Source organism: Eublepharis macularius, chromosome 1 (assembly GCF_028583425.1).
Source record: "Eublepharis macularius isolate TG4126 chromosome 1, MPM_Emac_v1.0, whole genome shotgun sequence".
Lineage (NCBI taxonomy): Eukaryota > Metazoa > Chordata > Lepidosauria > Squamata > Eublepharidae > Eublepharis > Eublepharis macularius.
The window spans coordinates 72468888-72494358 of NC_072790.1; the positions used below are offsets into that span (position 1 = coordinate 72468888).

The following is a 25471-nucleotide window of genomic DNA, read 5'->3' on the forward strand; positions in this document are numbered from 1 at the left end:
AACTGTAAGGCATCCTCAGTCTGCTTATATAAATGGCTCTGCATTTGAAACTGTAGGAGGGGAAGGGGGTAGGTAAAATACCTTTGGATGCCACTACTAAAAGAATCTTGATACATAGCAGTGGCCAAGGTAATATTAAGGCTCCCAATGTCTCTTACATGTCTCCCTTGAAACTGTGGCTAAAATATCCAGCTCTCCAAAGATGAAATACAAGGCTCTGTCCTTCCCATCTAGTGTAGAACTACCCCTTCCTTTCATCTTGAGAACTCCTCACTCCTTCTCAGTTTGGTGTAGTGGTTAACAGCAGAAAGACTCTAATCTGGAAAGCCGGTTTTTATTCCTCACTCCTCTGCTTAAAGCCAGCTGGGTGACCTTGGGCTAGTCACAGCTCTCCGGAGCTCTCTCAGCCCCACCCACCTGACAGGGCGATTGTCATCATGAGGATAATAACAACAAAATTTGTAAAACGCTCTGAGTGGACATTGTTGTCCTGAAAGGCAGTAATAAATTGAATATTGTTAATGTTATTAAATACAATGTAGATGTTATATTTCGCCATATTAATGAAACATTAAAGTTCCTTTGTAATATGTATCATGTTAACTTTGTTTTTCACTTCAGGAAGTCCGTGCTAATTTGAGAAGCTAGCCCCCCCCCCACTGCCTGCATTATGTTCAGATGGGTGCCACAACATCTAAATGAATGATGCTTATCTAGTCTGCTATGCCGATATGGTTGTGCTTGCAAGTACTAGTATGAAACTCTCACTCTATGAGGGTGTCTGTGTTTCAGAGAGCACGTAAACTTTGCCAGACTATTTTCTTAAATCAACAAGGCTCCAACACAGTGGGACAATCATCAAGTTAGATAAGGGCAAATCCTTTGGAAACAGGTTCGTCAGCTGCAACTTCACAAAGGACAAGGATTAGTGTTCGTGAAATCACAAGGGAGGAAATTTTCAAATCTGACTCATCAACACCTCTCTCGTATACCAGAATTTTAGCTCACATATCCTAGTTGATAGCCGAGGTGCACAACACAGCTGAAGTGCACAACAAACTGAAATAAGTGGTATAGGAACTCCAACACAGCTTCAGTTGCTATGCTATGCGTGTTTTGTATGGCTGGAGGTTACACAAAAATTGCATAATAAAAGAGTGTTTGGGGGAATATGGAGTTAAGCTGAAGGCTCATAAGTTACCAGTATCTATGCTGATAGTCTGCTCACATCTAAGCATTATTCTCTATGCAGTCATGTTAAAACCAAGCAGACAACAATACATATTGTGGTTGTGGAAGCCCCGGTTCCTCTACCAGACACAGTGCTTATAAATCGCAGTAAGTCTGCTGCCACCATATTCCTATCCTCCAAGCAGAATCCCCACGTGCTGTCTTGAGCTTCCTCATACTACCAGACTGTTAACAAAGCTTGACCGTACATGTAGGCAACAGTTGCTACTGGTCAGCTATAATAAATGGAAGGGAAATGGCAGGCATCTAGGGCAAGCCAAACCATCTCTCCACTCTTCAATAAGGACCAGTCTTGCTCCTTCTTGTCCGTCTGTCGTGGACACCTCAAGTCCTCAAAAAGCCTAGGAGTGGGGGAACAAAACACACTGCTGGAGGGGGAGAGCCTTTCCTTCCAAGGTAACAATTGCCACCACCAGTCCCACTGAACTAATCCTAAACTTGAAATCTGAGGAACAGCATCTCCAGACCTTCCTGGTGTTAATCAAGAAGTCAGCCCTGCAATGCAGGATGCCTGCAGGCTGAATGCCACAAAAACCATTATTTGGTAGGTGAAGCCAAATAGGCCAAAGTACTGGATTCTGATTAAAGCCCCAACACCCAAATAGTACCGGCATAATTAATAACGTTTATCTAAGAATTGTGCAAACGTTTAGTAACTGTTTAGAAATTGTTTACAAGTTTAGAAATTGTGCAAGACAGGAAAGAAAATAATAAAAGCTAAATATCTACTCAAAAATACTATGCAGAGTTTGGTTACCTAACCCATCAGGTCAAACCACAAAAGTCCAACAGAACTCTAAAGTCCAAAACCCAGGAATAAAAGGCTTAGAGCCAACACCTAAACCGGTTGCCAGATCTAAGGCTCAAGATGGCTTGTAAACAACATGCAAACAAGCAAAAAACAAACTGAAGACCCTTCCTTATGCCAGGCTGCCCGAAGCATGGCCTGATCCTGCTTTGCCTATCAGTGGTATTGCTAAGACATGTAACCATGTCTCTCTACAGCTGACATGTGTGGGCAATCCCAACTTACTGCTCTCTACCCATGTTTCTTGCACTAATGAGATGGAATACAAGTGGAGAGCCTTCCTTCTAGTCTCTGGCCTTGATGCCGTTGGATCCCATGATCTCAACTGCACCTCTGGGCCTTAATTTCCTCTCTTTATCTCTCTGGAGACTGCTAACTCAAAGCTTCACTAGGACTCCAGAGTTTCTCTTCTGCAGCCTGCTAGACCTAAAACCCTGAACCAAAGTTTTAGAAAAGCTAAGGAATGGACTAGCCAGTTTCTTACACTGTCTAGCTGCTTCAGTAATATATTTTTCCAGACCATCCTGTCACTAGCAGTTTCACCACTTTTAAAATTTCTCCTGAGGAGTGACTAAAGTCTCTGGTGTATACTTCTACACAGTGAGATATCACTATCAAGGAGGAAAGGCATGATGAATAGTAGACAGATCACAGGAGCATGCTTTAAAAACCCTATGGATAACTGAATGCAGCTGGAGCAACCATGGGTAGTTCGTCTGCCTTTCCTTCTTTGTGTGCAGGAGGCTAACAAGAGATAGTGCTACTGAACTGGGATTTTTGCATTTGGGCGTCATGACAACATGCCAGGCACAAAGCATGGCTTATAATGCCAGTTTATCAACCATCAACGAACCAGTTCACTGGGCAGCCTTCATTCAGACCTCTTATCAAAATGGAGTTTAATCAAACCACGGTTTGTTGTGACACCTGATTTCAGCCAATCAGAACCCCAGGCACTTTGAATGTTCAGAATAAGCCACTAATTTTGTAACAAAGTGAAAAGATTTCTGAATGATTCTTGACGCCTGTGGCAGTTGGCAGCTGCAAACATCTGACTGAAAGCCCCATCTGCTGCTTCACAGCTTCCAGTCGAGGATGTTTACAGTCGCTCACTGTCAACAGCAATATTTGCTTCTTAGCTGTTTTACTTACAACTAAATCTAGATCATCTAAATCTAGATTAAAGTGGCTGTTTCAAACTTTACTACACCTGTTGCTATATCACGGGGAAAGACTGATCTGATAGTAATTCACAGGTTACTTAACAGACACATATACTGCCAGTAATTGAAAGACACCAAATCTGTCACATTTTATAAAGGATTAGAGCTGAATGTAAAGCAACTGTAAAACATAAAAGCAACTAAAGACTTGCGTAGATGGCCCATCTTTAAAGAAGAACAAGTCACTGGCCCTGATAAATTACTCCCAAGAAGATCAGAAGGTATCTTTAGAGTTGTCCTCAAGAAGATCAGGGAAGGGTCAGAAGGACATCTGCTCAACTCTTTCAGGAAAAGGCTAGAAGGGAACCTAAATGTTTGTTCTTGGGCAGACGCTCTCTGGTTTAGGATTGGTAGGAAACTTCCAGACACTAGTGAGGCTGAGGGAGAAACAGGAGAAATAATAATGCAGACAAAAAAGAGGAAAGCTGCAAGACAGCATACCTAAAGAAAAAGCAATGAATCCTGGTGGAGTGGAATCGTGGAAATGAAAGCTGAAGAATAGTGGAAAACTTTTCCAAATCTATACCGGAAATAGCTTCTAGTTAAGTAGGAATTTCCTAGACTCAGGACGGTAAGATCTATCCTGAACTTAAAAAGTAAGAATACCTAAGGGCTACAAGTCTAGCTACTTTTTACAGTCTTGCATTCAAACTGAAAAAGCAGGTACCCTCTAGTTACCTATGTGACACCTGTTATTGCAAATCTTCTGTTTTGTTATTAGTTACTGCCGTCTCTTCTCACTAAGAACCAAACTACGCAAGACGAATTACATGCGTACAGCACGTGAACACACTTGCATGTTTTTCCCTGTTGCTTTCCTGGCCACTCACACACCGTGGTCACACTGCACTCAATCCCCGTGCTCGGACTGGCACAGGTTTCTTCCCCATTCCTCCCAGACAAGGGATGGTATGCCATGATACACCTTCTCTTTGTGCATGCTCAGACCTTCCCCTGCAGCTTTTCTGAGAGGGAGAATTATTTACTCCATCAGACATATCAGGGGGGGGGGGGGAAACCTGCCAGGTTTCCTAGGGGGGGGGGCTAAAAATCAGGGGTTCCACACCTCTGCTGAGATCTTGCCACTCTACCCGCCAGGAAGGGGGCCATCTATGCAAAGGGGCTGGGGGGTAGGGAATCCCCACTTTGGGAGCTGTGGTAGCATTTCTTGCTGTCAGCCAGAAACCTCAGCCCCGTAGATAGCTCCCCTAGTTTTCTCCATAGAGAATAATGAAGATTGGAGATGGCTGGGGTGCCTTTTGGGGGCCCATAAAATGCCCACCAAAGTCCAATCTTCACGAAACTTGGGGGTCTTTAGAGAACAGTTAGGAGTAGGTCCACAGCAAATTTGGTAAACTTCACTCCTCAATGCCCCCCCAGACCCCCAGAAAATTCCAAATCCCATTTCCTACTGGAAACAATGGCCACATTTTACCAAATTTGCTCTGTACTGCCAAGCTATACTGGAGAATGAGTACCCCCTACCCCATCCTTTTCAGGTTCATGTATCAGGCATGTTTCTGAACTTTTGCTCAGATGCTCAATTGTGTTGCCACGCTCTTTATTCCAATCTCCTCCTCATCCCGACTGAAGCTGCTGCATGGAGAGGAGGAGGAGGAAGGGGGAAGGAGTAGGGAGGTGGAAGTGTAAACTAGAAAATGGGAGAATTTAAAACATGCCAGAATAAAAGCAAAACAGTTGGGTGTTAAGGGCAAAAAGAGGGGAGAGAGAAGAAGCTGCCCAAAATCGAGGCTCTGCAATGGTGATTTGCTGATTATGACCATGGTGACTTGCAACCATGACTACACCGGTTACCCGACATGTGCATGGATTAGGGCTACAGGACACGTGTTCACCCAGGGTAAAATGGACATGGGCAGGCAAAAACAAGCATGATTCTAGACACTTGCATAACCTCGTGTAATTTGTCTTGTCTAGTTCAGCTCTAAGACTCAAGGCAAATTACAGGATATGATAAAAACAAGTCATTTCAACAGCAAAGCCTGCTGATAAATAAGACACTTTTTTTAAATACATGAGTTTAAGTAAAGCTACTTAGCAATCAATGGCCATGCAGAGCACACTGATTTTCAAGAAACATTGGCGAAAGCCCAGAGTGTGTTCTCCCCTCCTACTCAATTTAGCCTCAATGATCCTCCATCAATATGCATGCTATTTATCAATATTAATGGTTCCAAGATATCATCATGCTTTTTCACTTGCAAAATTTAATGTGCTACCATCTGCACTGTTGACAAGATATAACAACATTCCAGCTAACTGTAGATTTTGTCCCTACTCTTACAACTTGATTGAATCACTGGTTCATATGTTATTTCACTGTAGATTTTACATACAAGCATGCCTGGATTTATTAAAACCTGAGTTGGTTAATAAAAACCTGTTGTCTGAGCTGAAGGATCTCAACATTTTGTTGACAGGGGTCAACCAAAGAATTACTGTATATGAAACTAAGGTTTCGGATTTCTGCTATGAAAATACGGGCTTGAGAACATCTTGTGTATAATTTGCTCAGATTCTACCATTAGATATACTAGGTAGAAAGATGTACACAGAGATAATATTGTAGGAAATTAATACAATAACAGTGTTTTCTTCTGATTCTGTAAGGCCTGTGGGTCATAATAAAGACTGACTGACAGAAAAGCAAGACAATGCAGTGGGGTTAGGCCTGAACAACTAGAAAACAATGAAATATAAAAAAAATGTTTAAGGCAAAACTGTCTCTAAAGTTTGATATACTGTACTGAAGAGATCTACAAAAGCCATTCAGATTGCAGCAAAAAGGGGGTGATTGTAAATTTTCAGTATTTGAAAGCTCTGGTTATTCTTGCGCCACATTTATTTCAAAATCGACAGTAATGGGGCCACTAGAGGGTTCCCCTTGGCAGCTGTTTGGTGAATACAGCCAGACCTGAATAAAGACTTCTGCTCAGTAGCAACCGTTAGCACCTTCAAACAAGGGAGAGTATGCAGGAGGTATTAGGTGTGAAAAATCTGACTTCTCCCAATTACATGACAGGCAAGACATTCTATCATGACATAAAATACAGTACTCCCATGGAATTGTGGATTTACAGTCAATTAACTTGCCTACATTAAACACTCTTTATATCTAAAAGCAAAAGGCTATTCCTGAGCTAATGCTGCCTGTGTGGGAACCATGCTCAAATATGCTCCTTTCTGTAGAATTAGAGTAAGGGTGTGAAGGAAAAAAATACCACTGGCAGTTGCAGTGCAGACTCTTACCCTTTTGGAATCACACACCAGTTCAGTGGCTCTCCACTAAACTACTCAAATATCTACCACGCAACCCCTTACATACCAATTTTATAATGCTTCCTCTGAGTGCTCAAAGAGCTTCACATGTATTGTAGCAATCCATACAAAAATTCTGTGATGCTGGCCAATAACAGGCCTGTATTACAGATGAGAGGTTAAGGCAGAGAAAGATCTGACTAAGGCCACTTCAGTTTTGTACTAAGATGAACCTACTGAGTTATTAAAACAGAACTAGCTTTACATCATTTCACTGTGAGTACTTAGAGGATGGTTAAAAATGATTTGTTCAGTTCTTATTTAAATCAGATATTAATGTATGGGGGGGGGGAGAACTTTGTAGCACCCTTTGTGAAAAATCCTGAACATTTTCTCAAAATACAAGGAAGGTAGAGTTTAATTTCACTAGTTTCTCAATACTGGAGATTTATATAGTGTCCTTTTAATATTTGTTTTATTTGGAAATACACACACACACCCCACACACATCTCACACACACTTTACAGCCAACAGTAAAACTGGATGCAAACTATTTTTATGTCCCTCCTCACTAACGCAAGTATCACTTTCCTAAATGCTCTTGGGCATTTCACTAAAAGTGAAGGAACTGGGATTCCTCAGTCATTTCAGGTGTTAGCCAGTTCAGCAAGCCTAGAAAGATTGCATTGCCAATTACTGCTATTGTGAATGGACTGAATTTAACTGAATTTTACATAATTATATCTCACCCTTTTCTTCTGTTTTACGGCCCTCTGACCATATGGTTTTACAACCCTTTTTCATAATTGCATATATGTGAGAATGTGCATACATGTTACTTGCCAAGTAAGAATCCACTTCACGCATCTGGCAAAATGGACTCTAGACTAAAACAACTTATGCTAGAATAAAAATCTGTTAGTCTTTAAGGGTAGCACAGGATTCCTGTTTTAGCTACCAAGGAACAGTACTATTGCTCTACTTCAGCCCCTTGAACACTTATCAGCTGTCAATGTACAAAGATTGACAGTCTTGATTATGGAGAATGGGTTTCTCTCATCTGGGTGACAGTTCCTACCCAAGAACTTATCAACAGGCAATTAGTTACAGTACATCTAGTGACTAAAATAATGCAGTCAGGAAAAGCGTGCATTGCCATGCTAAATGTTTTCAGTGAAACAAGCAAGCTGGTTTGTAGAAACAGTATAGCTATTTGGAATTCAGGAATTGGTTGTGTTATTTACTACAACTCATAAATGTGAGAAATCCACATAAATCATTTTGAAAACACGAGGTTAGATTCTTTCCAAACCAAGGTTAAAAAAAAAAAATCACCTTTCAGGCAACAGGTGAAAACAAGCAAAGTCAATAACAGGGGCTGGTTCCTTTCACTCACTACTTGAGATTGAGCTATTAAAACATCCAAGGAAACCACGTTTTCTCAGTGGGTCAAGTCACTAAGGGAACAAAGCAAACATTCAGGGGTGTGCATTCCAGGAATTCTTAACACTTGGCATCCCTATACCACTCCAGACAAGGATCAACTGTCTCTCTCAGATTAGAATGGATTTTAAATTTAGTTTTGAGATTCTCACTATGGTGCCCAATTCAGCATGTCACAGTAAGAATACTTAGAAGATATATATATATATATATATATTATATAATTTTGCATGTCGCTTTCTGCATTATGTATTACTCCAGGAACGGAGGTACAAATATGGAAGTTTTATGAAACACAATCAGGAGACAGTAAAGACACACGATCCATATGCTTTTTAGCATTCTTCCCTAGGTCAGTCAAAGGCAAGTGATTTGAATTTAATTATGCTCTTGCAAACTGAGAAAGATATATTGTCTGCAAGTATATTGTCTCTCCCTAATTTGCTGAAAAAAATACAAATTCTTAGTTGTTTAACTTCAATAGATGAAGGACATTGTGTTAACAACACACTATATCATTTTCCATTCACAAGGCTCCCTCTTAGACATCAAACAGATCATATCAATAACAAAGTCAAAGCAAGGTCATGTTTAAAGTGCTTCAGCTTTCAGTGAACTAGGGGGCCATAAGGCAGGACAACAGTTAAAAAGATGCATGGTGCTCTCTTGCTGGGTTGTGGGCATAGTGTAAAGGTATATAGTATTGTCTCAGCAATTAAGTTATTAAATATTTCAAGGAAAACTGTTGGGACAGTGATAAGAATCACAGATACAATTATCAAAGGAAAACATTACTGGAGGTCAAGGCTATGTAATAAAGATGCTTTCACACAAATTGGTGTTGCTGTACATCAATTTAATATCCAATTTATTATTCAACTTTTTCCTCATTCTGTGTATTTCATTTGAACCACAGACATATTTGACAAAACTGCTGCTTTTTTTTCAGTTTGACAACTTTCATTTTTTTGTTTCTTGCTCGCATCAAACCAGAGGGGCCGTCTGATACTAGACTCATCCTGTGACAACTGAGGTCAGCAAAGCAACGTGATTAAGTATTCTGATGAAAGGCCTTATGATCGGGAGCTAGGAGACCGCCCACCCCTTTAACATCCAACTCGGGAAGAATTCTCAGAACCTCAGAACCTGTGTTATTTTGGCTGGTGTTAATAAAAGGCATTTCTATGAACCTATTTTTTTTTTTTGGTCAAACCTGCTATTCAGCTCATACATCTCCACTTAGTAACTCCACAGGGAAAAAGACAGCCGGCAAGCTTTCAATCAGTTGTTTTTCCAGTGGACTATGGCCAAAGAAATGTAAAACTAGTGAGCACAAGGACAGATTCTTTCTTGAACACCAGCAACTCTTGTCAAATTGCTTATGGAAATTAACATAATGGGTATCCCCCAAAATCAACTGCAATATGGCATACATAAACTCAAGAACAAAGTCAAAATGCCCCTTGGTTAGCACAGGCCCCTCACATAAGCTAAGGCAGCTATTCTGAGCCTGACCAAGATTCAGAGCAAGAAGGAAGTAGGCAGAAGACGGTCGATCACGCAGGAGTCACAGTTAAAGTTTTTCAGCATCTCTGCCAGCTACAATAGCTTTCTATTTATTACAACCACCTCTGAGGCAAGTCAGAGATACCAACTTGCCTCAATATACTCAAGCCTGCTTCCTGATGAAATTATATTTCTTACATCTAAATCTAAGACTTGAGCACCTCTCTCACAGTGCGGAAGATTTAAGAAAGCATATATCTTATCACATACACAGGCTTGCCCACACCTCTTATGAAATTTGAGTAAAGATGGGGAAGAGGAAGACTATGATAAGCATTTGTTCATTTCAATTTGATGGCAAAAAGAATAACTTTTCTAGTTAGAACTTTTTCCTCCTTCCTAGTAGCCTCACCCAATCAGGAATCACAAAGTGACGTAACGATGTGATACTCTATAGTACCATACTGTCATGTGCTGCCACTGAGGTCAAGCAAAGCCAGCTGAGGCAGTGGTCACAATACATCAATACTTCCTTCATTACTCATTTTCCCCACAGATTGGCAAGGAGAACTGTGACATCCCAAATGTTCACAAAAAGCACCCATGCCTCAGATATATTGTCTATTTTCTGCTGAGAGACTACCGTCTTCCTTTGGCTATCCCAACCTAAGTTAATTGCACAGATGTACTCAGATTCTGAAAGCATTTCATTACATGATATTCACTAACAATGACACTGGACCGCTTATGAACATTACTGGATGCCAATACTGGAACAAGTTGTATGTAGTATTCCTTTATGGTAAAGCAGTTGGGGGGGGGGGGGTTAAGCATTTCCCTCCAGTCCTCTTTTCCAGCCAGGATACAGAGTGGCATTACCGGGGGGGGGGGGGAGTAGCATGGCATGAGTTATGGGCAGACAGAGGGTTAAGCGCCCCTTCTCCCTCCAGCCTCTTTGCTGCTGCTTGGTCTGCTGCTGAATATCTAGTTCCATCCTTTAAAAACCTTGAAATGGAGTGCTAACCAGAACTGGACACAGGAGAAGATGCAGTCTGCACGTTGTTGACATTACGTTCAGGTGCAATATGCCTGCAAATATAGTGGTGGAGCAGCCACAGAGACCTTTTTTAAAATGTTAGGCACTTACTTGTCCTCTCCTTGGTGATGGAGAAGCTGGAGATAAGCTTCTGTCTCCCAAACAGCCAATCACCAGGAATTTTCTGTTTTTTTGAAAAGGAGTTAGCTTTGTGCAGCTTGGGTGAGTAGAACTCTCTCTCTCAACCCACCCCACTCTCTCTTTGAATTTTCTGGCAGTTGCGTAACTCTCAGTGTGTGAGATGCTTGTTTAATGATTAGATGAGAATAAATTGGGGGTTTCCCAAGGAATTTTAAGGGCACAAACTATTTAGAGGTTTCCTCCTGTAATACAGTAGCATACATGGCACTACTGAGATCTAGGCTTAGATGAATATCTTTCTGATCATCTTCCCTGAAGCTCAACAATCAGGGTCATTGTACAGCAATACAAGACTGCCAAGGTGCAATGAACAAAAAGCTACTCAACTAGCTCCAAGCTTAAGTAGTACAATAAGGAGGAGGGTGTGGGGTTGGTCACATGCCCACACCTAAGGAGAGTAATGGGGTTGGGTGCATACCCCACTCCTAATTTAGGATCCTAGGAAGGAGTTTAGCCCAATTTCATCTTAGAATGAAGGAGTGCTCAAAGAATTTATTTAATTATTTAAGATTATTTAATTATATTATTATTATTATTATTATTATATAAGATTATTTAATTATATTTATAATCTGCTCTCCCCGTAGTAGGCTAAAACCAGGGCCAGATTGAGGGGAGCAGGGGCGGGTAGTCTGCCCCCAGCGCCACCAGGGAGGGGGCGCTGGGAGCAACTGCCAGGAGCGCACGGGGAGCAGCACAGGCAGCCTCGCAGCTGCCGGGAGCGCACGGGCAGCCTCGCAGCCCCCCGTGCTGCCTTTTGCCTGCCCGGCAGGACAGGGGGTGGCCGGCTTGCTGTGCTGCCGCCCACACCATTCGCCCCTGTCCTGCAGGGCAGGCAAAAGGCAGCGCAGCCGGCCGTGGCATTTGCCTGCCCCGCAGGACAGGGGGCGGCCGGCTGCGAGAGGCTCGGACTACGGTTGCCCTGGGCACCGGCAACCCTAGAGGCAGCCCTGGAGCACAACATATATGATAATAGAATAAACCATGGTAGTATAAAACAAGATAAAAATACCTATAATACAGATTACTTAAAAAGAGCAGCGCACATACTTGCACAACTCGTTGAAACCCCTGGCAGAGCCAGCCACAAAATGCCTGCTGCAGCTTCTTTAGTCACACAATGAAGATCCTTATGCTGTGATGGCAGCTGCTATCAAAGTAACATTTAAAAAAAAATCTATACATCCAATCACATTGCCAATGACCAATCAGAAGCCTTGTTCGGCAGAAGCCCCACTTGCCCTCATTCACTTTCTAAAAAATATGTAGTAGGCACCATGACGTTCACAGGTACCACAGTGAGAACCCCTGGCTTACAGCTTACACTTAGAAATTTGGGAGTTCTTTCCAACTCAAAATAGTTACAACAATGAAAATCTTCCAGCGTGGAACATATATAGTTCTGACTCCTTGCAATTGTTTGCAGATTGAGAAACCGCTTCAGGGACACCAAATTCTTCTCATCTATATTAACCATAGCTTAGAGTGACTTGTGTACAGACCCTAGCCATGGTTAGCTTATAAGTGAGAATTGGAAATGATTTGAAGTACATTTGCAAACCATGTTTGCAAGAAAACCTGGTTCATTTTAACCATGGTTAACATTGTACAAATGCAATGGTGTGAATTTACTATCAACAAAAGGAGGGAAGTTTCCTCCAAGAGATGGGAAGGAGTGCACATTCCCAAGGTTAGCATTACATCTGTACCTAGCCACTCTACCACACTAGTAACACTGAGTATCATAAATTCTCTTTGCATAAACTTAAAGTCAAAATATATATTTTCTTCTAATTCTCAAAGAAATTTAAGAGTAAAACCTCTGCACTGTATGTCTTAAATGTTTCTCTTTTCCACAGTAATTCAAGCCTTATATTTGATACTTAAGACTGTAAATTGATCCTAACTTGTAATTATGACCATACTTCCTCATTCATCTCATGTTCAATCCTCAGCACCCCAAAAACTGAAGAACTCAAATGAAGTACAGATCATAGCAGGAGTTTTCTTAGGCTGCACTGGCATGTATGCTTACTGGGGAATAAACTACACTGAACTCTCATATATTTAACTGGGCTGCCATAATTTCCATTTGAAGATCATATTAGATTTTTTCCAGAGTATTAAAAATAAAGAAGTACAGTGCCATTTTAAAGTTTGCCCATACAATAGCCTTTTCCCTACGTGCAAGTAATCTGCTTTTTTAACCTCTTGAATAAAGTAGTAAGCTGTTTCTAAGTAACTTGATTCAACTGAAAATCCCTGAATTTAAAGTACTATACCTCTGCAGAAATTATGAAACAGAGTTCTGCCAATTTAAGAAGAAAACTATAGTTATCTTAATATAGGCTGCTTCACTTTAAGTGTACACCCAGAGCTTGTCCCATGCAGTACATTAAACACCACACAGGCACTTCCATGGTTAACTGAAAATGTGACCGAGCAACTGGAATGTTGACATTATTATATTCTCAAGGTCACGTACATCAAGTTCTGTTAATATTACACCTTTACACTTCTAGTCACATTTTAGATCAGTGCAATTCCACATTAACTATTTTAAGTGGATTTTTTTAGCCAAGCTTAGAATGTCCACATGCAAAAAAGAAATTTGTACAAGAGAAAAAAAACACAGCTACATTCAACATTTTAATGGCTGATTTTGGTCAACTGTTGGAGCAATCCTAAGCAGGTTTACTCGGAAATAAACCCCAATGAAGTAAAAAGGACTTACTCCAAGGTAAGTGCACACAGGATTGCTGTCTGTGTCGAATGGGTTAGCTACTAAAATAAATGCCACGCTCACAGTAATGAACAGTAACAGACCTGTAGAATCTATTGTACAACTGCACTAAGGAGTAATATAATACCCTAGGCCCAAGTTCTCAAGCTCTATTATAGCATACCTCCCTCAGTCAGCCACCTCTAAACTCACTGAAAAGGTGAATTATACATTGATTTCAGAGAGTGAAGTACATACTATGTGACAATTTAGAATGATACCATTTCAGGTGAATAGATCCGAAAGATAATCCATCTAATTCAGCATCAACTTTTCAACAATGGCCATCTTAAGACCTCAGGAAAATCCACAAAGGGCATGAAACTAGTTTCATTTGCTTTCAGACCCAACAGACACTGATAGATGGATTTAGAAGATAGATCTAAGCAAGTGAGCATTACTACATCTTTCAAAACTTACTTTCTTTTGTCAGTCCTGAATCTAATAACTTTATTCGTGACCTCAAGTTCTATTTTATGAGTGGGAGAAAAAGCTGTCCAATCAAGTAAGAATTACTACCAAAATTACATCTTGCTGTATTAAAAATACAATCTTATTTTTAAAATGTCTACCTAAAAATAGTCTACCTTTCTTGCTGAACAAGTCAGATTATACAGTGTAAGTCAATACAATCAACATCTGGGACATTTAATAAATAATGCAATAGGGACTAAGGACCATAAAAATTTGAAAAAAGCAGAAATCCAATACAGAGCTTAAAACAATGTTGAGACAAAACATAAGCAAACTGACACAACATCTTCTTCTCCCCCTCCCAAAAAATATCACAAAACTTATGGAATGATGCACCTTCATGGCGCGATTTCCCAACATGACTTTGCTTTGTGGCACGATGACATCAGAAAATGCGCCACAAAGTCATGATGGAAAATTGAGCCATGAAGGCGCGTCATTCTGTAAGTTTTGCGCTATTTTTCGGGAGGGGGAAATATGTGGAAACGGTCAATGTTGAAACTACCTAGAAGGAAAATACTTATAGCAACTAGACAGTACCCAGTATAGTCTACAGTCCCTATTCCTTTACTAATACATCTCTCTGTTATTACCTATGTAAAATAGCCCTCCTGCATAACTCAATTTTGCATAGTTGGAGGAAAGCTAAGAAAGTGGGAACTTTCCTGACCTCTTAGGCAGGCCATTCCATAAGGCGTAGGCCACCACAGAGAATGAGTAGGCAGCTGTAAAAAGCCTGTGAAGCCACTGTTGAGGGGCATATGGAGAAAGGTGGTCCTGTAGATCTGAGGGACCAAGGACATAAAGGGCTTTTATATGTGATAGACAAGACCTGGAACTGAGCTCAGTAACTGATAGGTAGCCAATGGAGCGAGTGCAGAACGGAAATAATATGTATACTTCATCTAGCTCCTAATGATAATTGAGTTGCAGCATTCTGCACCAACTGAAGTCTCTGAGTTGATCTTGGATTAACCTGGATCTAGGTAGCCAAATTGGCCATGTCAAGGTAGGGGGGGGCATCTTCTGGGCTAAAGTGAGTTTGGAGCAACAATGCTCAATTCAGTATAACCCCTAGGCTCTTAACCAAGTTCACAAGGGTCAAACGAACCCCATCAAAAGTGCGGAGCACAAGGTCTGTCAATATTTCCACCTTTCCAACCAACATCCCTTAAGTCTTGTTTGGGTTCAGTTTCAATTTGTTTGCTTTCAGCCATTTGACCATAGCTATCAGACAGTGGCTTAGGGCCTCTACTACATCATCAAGGGATTTGGAAAGAGATACAGAGCTGTGTATCATCTGCATATTGATGACATTCAGTTCTATAGCCATGAATTATCTCTCCTCAAAAGGCTTTGTATTTCTTTTTTTAAGGCCTGCTAAATCAGAAATCCAGAGGAGTTAGCTGTTAGTCTGTAGTAGCAAAATAATAAAGAGTCCAGTAGCACCTTTAAGAGTAACCAACTTTACTGTAGCATAAGCTTTTGAGAACCACAGTTCTCTTTGTCAGATGCATGGAGATACCCTCCATGCATCTGACAAAGAACTGTGGTTCTTGAAAACTTATACTACAGTAAAGTTGGTTAGTCTTAAAGATGCTACTGGACTTTTTATCAGGTCAGAAAGAGGACTCCTCTAGTCCAGCATTAATTTTTTCAATAGTGGCCAGCCCGATACCTCCAGGAACAGGTTCCTTATAGATCACAATTTTTTTTAATGAGCATCAACACAACAAGTTAAGCACAGCTTCTTACAATACACAAGTCAGCAAAGGCAGGAATGAGACTGGCACATTATCTCCATTCAGGCACCCACTGGAGAGGGTCAGAATGAATGCTGTGCTTCCCAGACAAGTCATCAACATCTTCTGTAGAAAGATAGCGCAGAGTCCAGTAGCACCTTTAAGACGAACCAACTTTATTGCAGCATAAGCTTTCGAGCGTCAGATGCTCTCAAAAGCTTATGCTACAATAAAGTTGGTTAGTCTTAAAGGTGCTACTGGACTCTGCGCTATTTTGCTACTGCAGACTAACACGGCTAACTCCTCTGGATCTTGCAGAAAGCTAACCTCAAAGCTCAAGGCCCACCCCAGTCGGCTGAGATCACTTTACAAGAGGTTTCTAAATGGGATCTTGAAATATTACCACAACACAAACCTATGTTTGTTAGTAATCGTAGCATGCACTTACTAAAGGTGAAGGGCAAGAAGGATGAATTCATGCTTCCACTGGAAGCAGTCCAGGGGTATCTAATAGCAAACTTTCTGAACAGGAATAGCTTGCTGTGCATTTGGTCTTGCAATCGCCACTCTGTCCAATGTAAACTTCTATGGTAGAGGACTGCATATAAGGAAAAATTTTATTCTTCTACTCTCCTAATCAGCAAACAGGATTGACTGCTGTGAAAGACAGGAGATAAAATTGGAAATATCTTATTGTACCAACTGATTCTGGTGACAGAGCAAATGTAATCCTCACAAAATTCTTCAATGGTTTTCCGGCAACTTCAACATCACATGACCTCCTGGGCCTCATACCAAGCCAGAACATTTGTCCATCTAGCTTAGTAATATCTACTCTGATTTGTAGCAGCTCTCTAGGATTGTAGGTAGAAAAGGTCTTTTTTAACCACTGCTGTCAGAGCTACTTTATCAAGAGGTGTCAGAAATCGAATCCAAGACTTCTTGCATTAAAAATTGGACAAAAATTCAACATTGGCATTATCAGTCCAACAGGCCTAAGCGAAAGCTGAGGGGCACTGTTGTGAGGGATGCTGACACTCGAGGAGACCTAGATCCTTAACCTTCTTTGGTTAAGAATGGGCCAGTGGCCCTCCCAAGCATTTAAGTGCTAAAACATTAAACTGTAAAACCAGACTAAGGCTTTTCAGAAGGTTCTTATCTTGATACCATAAGCCTGTAACGCTGTACAGACGTTTGCATGGTTTATCCCAGAGCCTGGGTAGATCCCTGGTCATGTCAAACTGAGTTACACTTTGGGTAATTGTGTTTACCCTTGCCTTCTCAATCTATACCTGCTGAGAAGGTTTTTGCACCACTTCTCCAGTGTCCTCTTTCTGGGTTTGGTTTGTATGAGTAAAATTATGTAGAAATCTGACCAACTTTCCAAAGATTTCATTAACCTAGTAATATAAAGCTGGTCTCTCTCATACAAAGTGATCTATCGTTACTTTTTTGGAAACCTGTCCCCCACACACGGGCTCTCATTCTGCAAGCAGGTGTTGCAACTCCAGTATATTCATTCTGAGGGGGGGAAATATGCACCCTTTTTCATATTAGCTATGAAGTATTTTAGAACAAGCATTCAATGTAAAATGTTCAAGACGTTAGCACTAACCTATTTCAGAACATTGGGCTATATTTAACATCAGAAAAGATTATGGATGAAACTCTTACTCAAGAATGTGCTTCAATTATACAAAATAATTATATTGATGCTTTCAAGGTTATTCTTTCACCACTACGATCTGCTTCAGGAAGCATTAAAAAAAAGTTTGAGTAGACAAGAATTCCCACTGCTTTCCTAACTAGAAGCCACACCCTACAACAACTAATGACAGGAAAGCATTTTGAATTAGAACTCTACAAATGCCCTGCCTGAGGCAAAGAAAGTCTCGTTTTCAGAAGAGAAAAGAAACTCTTGCTCAATAAGTAGCAATTTTGGCATAGACTTTATATGCTGAACACGACTAAGTGGAAGAACACCAGATCAGTCAACCATAACATTAGTGCTTTGAGTATGATTAACAGAATGAGCCTTCAAAGGTCAATTAAATGTCAACACATTTGAGGGGGAGGGAAGTCTTCTAAAGTTTGGCCAGTGCTGTAATGGTCCCCTTAAACTCTACACTGTTAATATTATTTTGAACTTGCACAAGTGTGTATGTATGTAAGCACTTACAGAATAGATAGTTACTCTTTTCTGCTGGAGTAGTTAGTATTTATACAGTAGTATAAAGCTGCTGTATTAGCTGTGTTTAATCAAGTACTCCAAGGCACTTCTTTTGCTTCTATTCTAATCTTGAGGGGAGGGAGAAATGAAATCCCTTTCACAGGGCTTTTTGGCAAATTACTCTAATACCTCAGTTTAAAGAAGTATCAATTGTCCATTTTGTTGAGTCCTCTTAACCAATATCCTGGGAGAGGACTGTGGAACGTGTCTGTGGTTCTCCTTTAAAACATTCACATGTACATTTGTTGGTTTTAAACTGAAAATACTTCTTAGAAAGTGCTCAATATCCACTCTTCCCTAATCAAGCATTTTATTTACCACATTGTGGCCTAACTCATTCAAACAGAAAAGGAAAAAAGTTAGAGAAAAGGTTATAACACAACATCAAGAGATAAATATGAATGATTTGTTCTGCAACAGGACCTTGTCAAGACAGATAAATGGTTTAGAAATCCATTTCTGTGCTTCGTCAAGGACAACATTTAAGCTTTCAATGTGAATAATGAATTTTAGTGGTCTCTGAGGGCTGGAAAACCATTAAAACAGATGTTCAAGGTCAAACAATACATGAAGTTAAAGAGATTCATACTCAACCTTGATCTCTGGACAGCAAAATTTTAAGTCTTTTCTAAGTTATATTTTAAGCTTCAGAAAGTTTTACTCTTCGTATACATATGGATGACCTACACTTTCTAAAATTTAAGTATTAAAACACTGAGACTAAACAGATAGCTTAAAAGATTACAGTAATACTTTAGCACACAAACACTTTTTAATACAATAGTCTTTCAAGGCATAACAGTCCATCTTCATCTAAAGTTGTACATTCTAGTCAATTCTTCTTGTTGCGTCTAATCCCCACCCCCATGAAGAAAGAACTGGCTTCTCAATAGGCGAAACAGCAGTCTCACCAACTCTAACAAACTCAGCAAGACTTGACAGACTCATCAGCAAGAGCAGGCTCAGGCTGAACTGCCAGCACAACGCGGTCTCGGGTCTGCTCATGCACCTCAGACCCACCAACCTTGCACGCCTTAAACTGAAGCTACCTGTTGCTGCACCTGCACAACTCCCGTTGCGTCGCCAGTTACAGAACTTGTGAGGAGATTGGGGGAAGGGAACGGAAAGGAACGACAACCTGAAACAACACCAACACGCAAACAAATATTCGGCGGCCCAATTCTGTTGGCCGAGCCCTCAGGAATTCGGAGCCCGTTTCCTTCCTCGTCTCTCTCCGCGGGGCTTCCCTCGCCACCCTCCCCTGCGATGCAGGCGGCTATTTTTGACACAACACGGCGCGGCCGGAGAGAGGATAAGGGGGAAGCGAGTGACGGTCGCTCCAAGCCAGCGCCGGGATTGCCAGGCGAGAGGAGAGGATTCTCCACCACCTCTCTCAGCCGCGCGAAATCCTGGGGTCGAAACTTGGAGCAACAACTTCCCCCGTCTCGCTTCTCCTCCAGTGAAAAGGCGCGGGCGATCGAGAGAGAGCACGGCTGAGAATGCCTCCCGCTCTCCCAGACATCCTGGGCAAAGCGAGAGCGAGGAAGAGAGCCGGCGGCCGGCGGCGCACCCTCCTCCTCTTCGTCCTTCCACCTGCGGCAAAGTTCCCGGCGCGCACCCCGCCGGCGCGAGCAAGGAGGGGAGGCGGAGGAGCCGATCCCACCGGCAGCCGCCCCCGCCCCGAGTCACGCCGCTTCTCCAGCAGCCCGCCTGTCCGCTCGGGCGGGCCGCCTGCCAGGACCACTTCCTTGGTTGCTACTAGGGCGGAGGATGAGACGGCGCAACTTTGCACCGAGCCTCTTTTTTGCGGACCGCGCAGCGCGGCAGCCTCGGCGGGGACTCCAGTGCGCAAACTACACCGATGAAACTCTCCTACTCCCTGCGGTTGTCGCCTCTTCTCCGTGCGCAGGGCCAGCTTCGCCTCGCCCTCCCCTCAAATGTCCTTTCCCTTCTTTCCTCCCCTCCCTCGGGGCGGGAAGGGACTCGGTGCCCGTCACCTCCGACTCCACCTCTCTCCACTTACTGCTCGCAAAGCCTCGCCATGTTCTTTGTTGCTCTGGCTTCTCTCCCCCTTGACAGCTGTAGCCCTCGGAGCGCGGCGAAAGAGCGAGGCCGGGGGGAAGGCAAGGAGCCCTTCTCGCCCATATCCCTCCCGATCCCCTACGCATGCACTCGCCCGCCGCCCCACCTGCAGGTGACCGCCGAGGAATGATCCTCAACCGCCGAGTCGCTCCTGCCTCCCCCGGGATTCCATCCCCTCCATGCTTAGAGTCCTCCAATTAGCGTAAGGGGAAGGGGGAATCTTCAGCCAATGGCGTGCCGGGAACCCGGAGAGTCCCGTAGGCAGGAGCCAATCGAAAAGAAGAGGGAAGCTCCGCTCCCCACCCCATTCTCCCCCCCCTCCATTCGGAACTATTCCAGCTGCGGTGGTCTCCTGTGGTTGAACAGCTGGGAAGAGCGGCGCAGAAAGGCAGCCGCCGCCACAGCCACTGCACTCACAGGAAATGGGCGTGCGCCCGCGAATCATGAAGGACTCGTGCAGAAACTTGATTGGAATGTACGGGACACAGAGTAATAGAGAGCTCCTGCTAACGTCGAGTGCCTAACTAAAGGGTTGTTTCATCTTTTTATATTTCAAACATATGTTATCACCTCTCATGAGAGAAGACGGGGGGAAACCCCTTACTAACAAAGTGCTTTACTCTGGTGTTTATTTCTTCTAGTGCAAGTTATTTTTAACTGACTTTCTACTATACTATTTATAATAGCCCCAATTTTATATTTTTTTCACCCTCCTCCAGTTTTCCAACGCATTTGTCGGTTTAGAAAAGTGTATTTAGAACTGTCTTGTAAATCATACCAGAGAATAAGAGCTAAGGATTGGTTTCTGGAAAAGAGCTATAAGCTATGCTGTACATAACTGTTTCCTGCAGTCTAAACGCCAAGAAACGTAAGGATCTTAGTTTCTGATGGCAAAATGGAGTAAGTGTAGGGTTTGAGTATTTATTTACCAGTTTTATTATAAATATAAAATTGCAACTCGGGATTCACCATTTACATCTTCTTTCCTGAAATCACAATTTTAAAAATTAGTCTGGAAAAACACATATATATGGTAAGTGCCAGACCAACAGGTCTGGCAGACTTGGTCACCCTGCTAAGATATCCAGGTTTTCTACTGGAGCATGTAGTTGTAATGTTTTCCCCTGGGTTTGAGAAAGACTTTAGGAAGTGGATGCAGAAGCTGGGGAAACACCTCTAAGCTGTTAACCTTGGCATGCTGAATTATTGATGCATAGGGTGGGGGAGGGGGTAAACCCTGCTAGTAATTATATCTAATGGAACAGTGGTCTTCAACCTACAGCCCCATCTGCCAAAGCTCCATCTGCCCGATCTTGCACCCCTATGCAGCTGCTTTTTTTTTTATAATTTTTTTTTTATTTTTCATAACTACAAAACACTACACAGCACTACACAAGACTATCACAAGGAAAGGGGAGAGGGAAGGGACAAAGGGGGGTGGAAAAAGAAAAAAGGGGGGGGAATGAACTACAAACACTAAACACTACACTTCAATGTTTCCCTTCATACTGTCATAATACAAAAATAGCTCCATAGGATAATGATGGAGTGGTTAATCATACAGAGAATAAACATTTCAAATTCTGATTAAACTTTCCTCCCCCTTCTAGGTCCCGGACGCAATTCTCTCTGTGCAACCGCTGTTGCGGTGCTCTCCTCCTCCCCCCCCCCTCCAGCTCCTCCTTTTCTTCGTTCTCGGTGCAGCAGAGTTCTGGGTTTTTATTCTCAAAATCCTTTAGTTGATCTTCTGATAATATCTTATAGGCCTGATCTTTATATCAAAACCATATTCCTTCCGGGAATAACCATTTGTACTTTATTCCATGGTCCCTCAGAAGAGCTGCAAACTTTTTATATTTAAAACGCCTTTTCTGGACTAGAAATGGAACGTCCTTCAAAATCTTGACTTTCAAACCCATAAAGTCCAAATCCGCATTGTATGAGTTATATAGGATGGTGTCCCGAATCTTTTTAAATGAAAAGTCAATAATGATCTCACGAGGCAACTGTCGCTTTGTTGCATATTTTGAAGAAGCCCGATGGACCTCCAAAATGGCGCTTTTAACCTCTTCTTTAGTCGTCCTCGCGGGTATCGCCAATAGTTCCGAGACCACCTCCCACAGATCCTCTTTTTCCTCCTCTTTCACGTTTTGGAGACGCAAAATTGTCTGCGTTCGTTCCATCTGTAGCCCGATCAGCTGGTTCTCAACCAACTTCAACTCCTTTTTTGTAGCCTTCACAAGTGACGCACTTTCCAGAGCAGACTTCTCTGCCCCCCCCCCGCTGCTGCCTTAATGGTTTTCACTTCGCTTTCAATTAAGCCCACCCTTTGATCAGTTTCGTTCAGCTTGTCAACAAAGGGTTTTATGGCTTCCACCACCGCCCTGCGCACCAACTCTTCGAGCAACTCTCCCTTCAAGGTAGCCGAGATTGACTTACCGAGAGCGGGACTTTGCTTCTTTGCTGCCATTTGGGGGGGGCACCAACAAAATTCTGGAACTCAGCGAAGGGGAAGAACGAGTCTTCTTCAGATCAACCTCTCCTTCACGAACGCTTGTAGAACAGAAGGGATTCGCTTGTTTACGGGCTTCCGCCTGTTTCTTTTATTTGCCGTTTCTCGTTGCCCGGCGGTACTCGAGGCGCCGCGCACGTCTGCCGGCCTCCATAGGGACAAACGGGCAATTCCCCCCCCGCATTGATTTCGGGGAGTTCTTCCCGCAGCGTCCCGGACCCTGGCTCCCTCCCTGGGAGTCCTGGGGGCTAATCCTTGCGGATCAGCCGCCCGGTCAGGGTGCCCGGTCGTTTCCTCCCGGACCAGCCGAGAGGAGCGTCCGGCATGGCTGAGAAAACGAAACCGAATCCCCTATGCAGCTGCTTTTTGGGGTGGAGGTATCTGTGGGTAGTACAGCTCCAATTCAAGGTGTTGGTCCTCACCTTTAAAGCCTTTCATGGTTTGAGACCCTCATACCTTCTGGTTTACCTTTCTCATTAAGACTCCCCCCGGCACCTGCTTTGTTCATCTTCACAGGGCTCGCTAGTAGTTCTGAGGTGGCATGACTTTCTTCCATCAGGAAGAAGGGCTTTACGATTGTGGTGCCCTCCCTTTGGAATGCACTGTTGAAAGGCACTCATACGCAGCAGGACCTGCCAATGTTTCGGAAACTCTGTAAGGCAGAACTATTCCCACGTTCCTTTGCTATCTAATATTATTTTGTGGGGCAGAGCAAATTGCTGTGCATTTGTATCTACCTGTAATTTTTATGTTATATGCTGGGTTTTCTAGGCTGGGTTTGGGGGTAGAGTGTTTTTAATTATTTGTATTGGGCTGTTATTATGATTTTATTGAATATTATATTTTTGTACTGTTTTTAACTGTTCTAATTGTTCTGAACCACTTTGTGATCTTAACTGAAGAGAAGCGGTATAAAAATTGAATAAATAAAATAAAAATAAATAATTCAGAGTGTACCAAATTAAAAACCCAACTCATAAAATTAGAATAAAAAATGTCTGTGTCATTTAAAAAATGTAAGTCAACTTCTTACCACTAAAATTAGATCTTGGAAAAATCACTCAAATATCTGTTTCCATCCGGTTCATTGGGAAAATGCGTGTGTGTAATTTTTGACCTAGCCACCTCAGTCTGTCTGCAAGCAAACAAGATGTGTACTTTATAGAATAAGAAAGCCCTTCCAAAACCAGTAAGATGATGCAATGATTGGTGGGAAATAGAAATATTGTACACTGAAACATCAACTGGGACCAGGGCCAAATCTAGGGTTGCCGGTGCCCAGGGCAACCCAAGGCCGGCCTCATGCTTGCACGCAGAGTGTGCGCATGCGCTCCCGGCACTGCGTGATGATGTCACTTCTGTAACATCATCATGCAGGGCGGAGCGCGCCGCCCGCATGGCAAGCCGGCTGCCCCAGTGCACTGCGGAGCTGGCAGCAGCAGAGCAGGTGGCTCAGAGGCCGCCCATGCCACTCGCCTGCCCCGCTGAGGTGGTGGCCGGCTTGCCGCGCTCCCCCTGTCCTGCGGGGCAGGCGAATGGCGCAGGCGGGCTCCCAGCCCTCTGCTCAGCTGCTTGTGCACTCCCGGCAGCTGGCAGCTGCGCCTGGCACCCCCTCTTTGACGGCACTGGGGACAGACTCCCTCCCCCCCCGTCGATCCAGCCCTGATTGGGACAAGGCTGTTTGGAGGAAAGATAGGCTAATAACTATTCTTCTTCAACAACATCACTCTTAGGCACATACCTGCTAAGTTATTGTTTCTACTGCTACCCTGGAAAATGAAACCAGACAACAAGGTACTTAGATGACTGTCACATTGGAAACTCACATTAATTGTCAGAAATAGTTTTGTTCAGATTCAGTGAATTTCCAATATTTTCAAAGGGACCGTTGTTTAGATGAATCTTTATTAGTAAATTTCTGACTGGTAAGAGCTATAGGGACAGTTCCTGAGATTACAGAAGACTAAGTTGGGATCCTTTCACAAATTCAACCTTGTTCCCATTTTTGCCTGCATAGCTGTAACGAGTGTAATAAATGCAGGCATGTAGGTGGCATTCATTACGTGGGTGTTTCCCACCCAGTCAGAATTCTCCCTCATGATCAGTTAGGAAAGTCCCATAATGTTGGTCCCACTCAAATGATTGCGGTGCAGAATTAACACATATACAATGGCAGCAAAAGAGAATTTCTGGAGGAAGTGGCTTTCATACAGTTGGGTGAGTGTGCCAAGGAAACTCTGGCAGTAGGTTAATGTGGATATCAACAGGAGAAAGGAAATAGCAGAACAGTGGATCACACTTTCAGTGGTCACATTTTCAAATCAAATTTTAATGTGATTTGATTATTTCAAGTTGTTGGTTGTAGTACCTTTCTTATAGAAGTCTTGTAAAAGTAATTCCATGAAATAATAATTAATCAACGCATTGACAGAATACATATAAATCTATTCTGGATAGAAGCAATAATTACATTCTGTTTAGGCTCAGTTAATCCTATTATATAAAAGGCAAGCCGTATTGGTGACAACTTACTTTTTATCCTTGGGCAGGCGCACTCTGGCCTTGAGGCTGCTGCAAAGTGCCTGCTTGCCCCCGGAAGGAGGCACGCCAAATCAGGGGCTTAAGCACTCCTCCCGTGCCTCCCCCCAGCATCCTCCTGCTCTGGACACCAGGCTGCTGTGAAGTGCCCGCTTGCCACCAGGAGGAGTGCTCGGGCCATTGATTTGCCGGGCCCCCTCGTGGTGGCAAGCAGGTGCTTCACGGCGGTCCCCAGGCTAGGGAGAAGAAGAGCAGAATACAAATTAATTTTCACACAGGCACATTGCTGAGAGGGGACCCGCCAAATCAACAGTCTAAGCACACCTCCCCGTGCCTCATCTGAGGATCACTGAGGAGAAGGCA

At 42.9% G+C, this 25471-nt stretch overlaps 1 long non-coding RNA gene across 1 annotated transcript in view; it reads right to left on the reverse strand.

Moving 5' to 3' along the window:
• LOC129329649 (uncharacterized) overlaps nt 1-20104 on the reverse strand; it is a 42037-nt gene extending 21933 nt beyond the window's left edge. The window contains exon 1 of the long non-coding RNA XR_008597004.1: nt 20000-20104. This is a non-coding gene — a long non-coding RNA (uncharacterized LOC129329649). The remainder of the gene's footprint in view (nt 1-19999) is intronic.
• Between the last annotated feature and the right edge of the window lie 5367 nt (nt 20105-25471).